The sequence below is a fragment of the Mchenga conophoros genome, linkage group LG2, assembly GCF_057382185.1.
Source record: "Mchenga conophoros isolate Kocher_MC1m ecotype Shallow Benthic linkage group LG2, M_conophoros_male_GT1.1, whole genome shotgun sequence".
Lineage (NCBI taxonomy): Eukaryota > Metazoa > Chordata > Actinopteri > Cichliformes > Cichlidae > Mchenga > Mchenga conophoros.
In genome coordinates this window covers 9046934-9052663 of record NC_140527.1, presented here as the reverse complement: position 1 = coordinate 9052663, position 5730 = coordinate 9046934, and the positions used below count along the sequence as shown (strand labels likewise).

Below are 5730 nucleotides of genomic sequence, written 5' to 3'. Positions count from 1 at the left end.
TCCCAGCTCAAAATCACAGCAAGAGCGAGATTTCTTTGTTTTTCCTCTCCACTTCAGATTGTTTGTGCATCTCTGTCTCTCTCAAATTGTAGTGTGGAGAAAATTACTTCAGCTGCTTTCCAAGGAAAGCATTTCATCAAAATCTTGACTCGACATGCCAAAAAGGCCATAGCAGGGAGAATAATCGACCTGCAGAAGCAGCTAGATGCATGAATCCACAAGGATTAGGTGATTTATTTATTTTTTTTTGTGAAATTTTGCCATTTGGCATGCTGAGAGCAATCACTCTTTAGACACTTCATACAGCCAGCCCCCTCCTGCTGCCTGAATTACTCAAAGGAGAAGAGTGTATACAGTTTTAAGACAAATGACATGTTAGGAGAAGGAACAAAGATTCAGTCACGTTTAAGGTACAAAGCATAATGCATTTATACTCTGGCTAAAGCTCTCCAAAGGCAGCAGAGCATTGAAGTAAATGAATCCTGTGTGACAACATTTTAAGCTGGATTTTGGGAATAAAGGTGCTGAACTCAAGCTTTGTTTCAGAATTAGATTTGGCATTAAGGCCAACAAGTTGACTCAGACTTCCTGAGCTCTTGTTTGGATGAAGTCCGTGCAGTTTCCTTGGATTTACCTTGCTCCAACTGAATTCACAGCAGTAAATAAATTATGAGACATTAACAGAATTCTTGTATGTGGGGGGGAAAAAAGCTTAATTTAGTTATCTACTTGTAAAAAAGATTAAAGAAGTAGTGCTGCCTTCTTCTTCTTCTACGTATTATTGGCGGTTGGCAAACAACTGCATGGTGCATTACCGCCACCACTGGTATGGAGTGTGGACAGAAAGTAGTGCTGTCAAAACTGCTCCTGAGCTAAAAACTTTCAAGTTCATGGAGGCGGTGTGCTTTAATTGGTTTAACGCAGAAGTGTGTAAGAGCCAATCAGTTGAAGTCACTGAGAGGTAGGTCGATAAAGATGTTAAGATTACACAGTCAATAAAGCAGAGCCTGATTCTTTGTATTGATGTCTTTGACTTCATGTGAACAACCTGAAGAAGCAGCCTTGGAGGGGATTATGGAGCTGAAAGGTGGTGGTTGTGTTCTTTGATGGGAAATAAGAAGTCTGTCGACTCCCAAGAAAATGTACCCAAAACTCTAAGGGCAACAAAGGTGTTTGTTTTGTTTTTATTATCATCTGTCTTTTTTAGGGTTAAACCTTTAACTCATTATGATAAATTGCCCACTTCAATGCATTTTATGTAGATAAAATAATTGTCATGTAACCATAATGCGTATAATAATGCAAATCTTCATCCCTTCTCTTTTTTCTGTGAACTAAGCTTGCTGTTGACTTCATTATGTCATTTGTTGGCGTTTTTTTAATTATTTTTAAATTTGCCATGACTATTACGGAGCAGAATATCTGTGTTTATATGAGCTGCAATTTTGTCAGAGCCTCTCCCGATTTAGTAAACGTGATGTGAGTCATTTGATATTCAGCCAAAAGGTTCTAAATAAACAGGAGTGCCACAGAGTAGCAATGATTACAGGAAGCAAAGTGAGCGATCAGTATTCTTCCACAAACTTCTGAAGCTTGATTGGAGTCAGTTTATATTAAACAGGTGTGTGTGAGAGAGATTACAGATTTTGTGTGTTCTTGCATCTTGTCGAGTCTTCATCTCTGTTGCGCACGTCCCATTTTAGTTGAGTCTCCTTTTGTTTAGTCCTGTTAGTCTTGTCTCTTGTGCTTTGCCATTAGTTTTATTTTCTGTTTTAATTAGTTTCAGCTGGTCCCGTTACGCTGGTGTTTCTCATCTTGCTGATTACTTTGTTTATTAAAAGCATCAGTTAGCCTTTTTTTTTTTTTTTTTAAATACATCATTCTGGATTTTCTTGTGTGTGCTCTGTAGATCTATTTACCACAATTTTGATTTCCTGTTTGGAGGTTTATTAGCTGCCTTTTGGATTACTGGCTTTCACATCAGAAAAGGTTATTAGTTTTCCTTTTTTATGTATTTACTTTTGCCTAAATCTGTATTTGGGTATGCAGCCTGTATATTATGCTAGTCCAGTCCGAGCCATGCAACATGTAGGCACCAGATGTCTACTTTATATTTGGATTTAGGCATGGGCAGAGAGGGTTAGGGGTCTCGGGGTTTTCTGGTTTTTGTTTCTTTTTACCTATGCAGCAGATCTGACAGAATTGCCTCTCCATGCTGTCTGTGACAACTGGACTTTCTATTATACTTAAAAGGCCAGTTTTTGTTCTTTAAATGCTACCACGATTGTGTCTGTTTGTCTGCAGAAAGGGGTTTTCAATCAATGCATATGAGCTCCTATGCTAATCCACTACCACTGCTAATTTCCCATTACCCTGCAATATAGCAGCTCTGCTACCTTTTTAAGCCGGGCACTTAAGGACAAACCACATTTTGTCTTTTTAATTTGAAGCTAAACAAAAGTTAACACTCCACAACAATAACTCGTGCCCACATCAGAAGTGTATGTTTGGTACATAAGGGCCTCCTTTATTACAGAGGGGGGTTGCATCTTTCAGCTATAAATATCAATCAGCTCTTGGATGATTAGACCCATGACATGTGCTTATTGTAAATCGATGTGTTCTGCAGGACAACAGTATGGATAAAAGCCCAAATTATGAATTTAAGACAAATGAAAATGAAATCAACATGACTGATCCTGTGTTCTTTATACATCTGAAGGCAGTTTGCTCATCAACTTGGACCATATCTGCAGATGGAAAAATTCCCAGCTGTTTTGCCTCCGGATGTTTGTGCAGTATTGGCCAGGATCCCGCACAAGTGCCCACTACCCATGTTTACCATCTGCGCCAGTTCTCACCATACACAACACAAAAAGTTTAATGTTCTGCTATAAAAAGTGTCAAGTATTAAATCTCAGACTATGTTTTTGTTATAATTGTTGGTGGGCGGATCTGTTACCCTTTGTTCTTTCGAGATGGGATTTATTTCTACAGGTTCTCTGTATAGAAATATTAAACACTTTTATTTATTTAAATTTTTTCTATAGCCTTTGACCTTGAAAAAATGAGACTTTGGGGGTTATTTTTGGCTTTTTAAACAGAACAGGGATGTCCATCTCCCGGCCTCAAAGGCTGGTGTCCTGCAGGTTTTGGGTCAACACACCTGAATCAAATGATTAGTTCATTTCCAGACCAGAAACTTCAAGACATGTTGAGGAGGTAATTTAGCCATTTAAATCAGCTGTGTTGGATCAAGGACACATCTAAAACATCCAGGACACCGGCTTGGAGTTGGACACCCCAGTCTAGAATAAGTTGTTTAATTTCTACATAAAGGACTTTTTTAAGAATATGGTTTTTAACCTCTTAATCGAGTCCTATGAATCAGTGCCTCTCTCGATACTCTCTTACAGCATGCTGTACTAGATAAGGTTACCACTAAAAGGCTCTTAACAAAAAAAACAGCATTTGACACGCTGTGAGTGAGACTGAGGCTAATGTAGATGGGATCAGAGCAGCTCCCATGACTGGCTGCAAAACAGGAAGGTTTAAGCCACTAATAACCTGCAGTGTACACATGCTGTTTTCACTGGCTTAACAAAAGTGATTGTTTTAAAACTGTGATTACATATTATTGTAATATACTACATTGTCACTGTGTTCTGCACAGGTACAGCACACTCAGTCTCACTGCATTGTGGTGAGCAGAGTTAATGAGCCCATTCGTACTAAAGAAAAAGTTTATTCAAATCTCAGGAGGCTGACGGCAGAGAAAGCTGCAGCATGTGGACTTGAGGAGCACACAGGAACGCTGCACTGCAAGTGTGTACGCCATTTAGTTTTTCCTCCTGTCTGCCTCCAGGGGCATCGATAGACTGGAGGTTACTTCGAGACACACGGCAGTTACGAAGGTTAAAGAGTGAAATCCCAGAAGAATTGGAATGAGAAATGGCCTCGCTTCAAAAACTCTCTGCTCACCATGGAGGTTCAGTTTAAGCAGAGCCAGAACTAATGCCAGGTTTGATTATATTCTGCTGGGCAGCTGGGTAGAGCCACATGTTCAAGACTAGCAGGAATACACTGTGTGGCAAGCTGCATGCCAGTATCAGTACTTAGAAAAACACATGCTGTGGGTAAGACTATAAAAGCCTTAGAGCGTCTCATTCTCTAAAGTAATTTCTTCTAACTTCTAGAAGTTTTGGGTTGCTCATAGATTTAGTATCGAATTGGCAAGGAAGTGTTTTTAAGTCTGTTTAAAGTGAGTCTTTCAGAGTCATTAAAGACAAATGAAGCTGGGACAAAAGCCCAAATAAATCAACAAAAAAGGCAGTCTGGGAAAAGTGAAAAGGGAATTTAGTCTGGGATTTTTCACAGTTATTAATTTCTCTTCATTTTTACAGCTCAAAATCTCAATTTTCAAACCAATGAAAACAAAGAATAAACCTCAGAATATTTAGTTGATATTTTTGAGGTTGGTGTGCAGTGGTGCAGCAGTGTATTCCTCGATCAGTTGACGATTGGTTGTGGGTAGTCGTTGGTCAAAGTGCTGCTCCAAAAACCTGCGGTTGCTTCAATCGTTATCAAATTGTTGTCGTTACCTGTAGTTTGCATGGAAGGTGCAAATTTGTCTGCACACTGTTGCAAATTACTTGAGGTGCAATGACTTGGAAAAACTGTGACGCAAACCAAAAACAGGCTTTTCACCTTCAGAGTAAGCTGTACTCTTTGCGCATGTGGTACCAGCTGTGAGGCACAGCTTTTACTTTGAAAGCAAATGCTGTAAAATGTTTGTGAGTAGAAGTAGTTAAACGCAGAGGTGGGACCAAGTCATTGTTTTGCAAGTCTCAAGTAAGTCTCAAGTCTTTATCCTCAAGTCTCAAGTCAAGTCTCAAGTAATGTCAGGCAAGTCAGAGTCGAGTCTCAAGTCACTGGTGTAAAAGTCCAAGTAAAGTCACAAGTCTGAAATTTTGAATTTCAAGTCCTTTCGAGTCTTTAAAAAAAAAAACGAAAAAAAGCATGTTGGAGTTATATGCTAAATGTAAATATTAGACCATGTAATTTTTAAATCTGTGTTTTTCTCAACACATGACAAAATAGTGAACTTAGAAAATATACACAAATTGTGAAATTGCACCTCTTTAAAATGCAGCTCAATTAAACCTAGCTCCAAGAATAATTTTCACCGACAGTTCTGAGATAAGCTGCATGTTATTCTTGGATGCGGTTGTAGGACTGGCTTTAAAATCGCATGACAAAAATATCATACATAAATAAATGATATTTTTTTTAAAATATCATTTAAAAAAAACTGCATCACCAACGTAGCCTGGAAAACATTTGCTAGTTAGATGAAGTCAGCTATCTCATCGTAGCATATTTATATGCATATTTATAATTATACGGTTCTTGGAGTGAGTGCATACACTCATTAAGTTTAGTAACTTCCGGTCACTGCAACAAGCCCAGGTACAGTTTACCGACGGATGGGTGCAGGACCTTGAAATGCACCGTGTAGAACGAAAGACCATCGTACGTATCATAAGTTTACCAGTCTCACAAATCGTCGTCATAAATACACATTCGTTAACCGTTTATTAATAGGACCTTTGAGCTCAACGGTAATTAATTAGCAGTGGAAATAATTTCTGGTAGCATCACAGAAATGTAGCAGTGACAATAATACTGTATGCTGTAATCGTACTGGGCAATTAGTGATACAAAACAACT

The 5730-nt window shown here is 38.6% G+C and overlaps 1 long non-coding RNA gene across 1 annotated transcript; it reads left to right on the top strand.

The window, feature by feature from the left end:
* The first annotated feature begins 840 nt into the window (after positions 1 to 840).
* Positions 841 to 2915, top strand: LOC146581661 (uncharacterized). The gene is made up of 3 exons (XR_014893708.1): positions 841 to 961; positions 1055 to 1169; positions 2723 to 2915. It is a non-coding gene; the product is annotated as an uncharacterized LOC146581661 (long non-coding RNA).
* The last annotated feature ends 2815 nt before the right edge of the window (positions 2916 to 5730 follow it).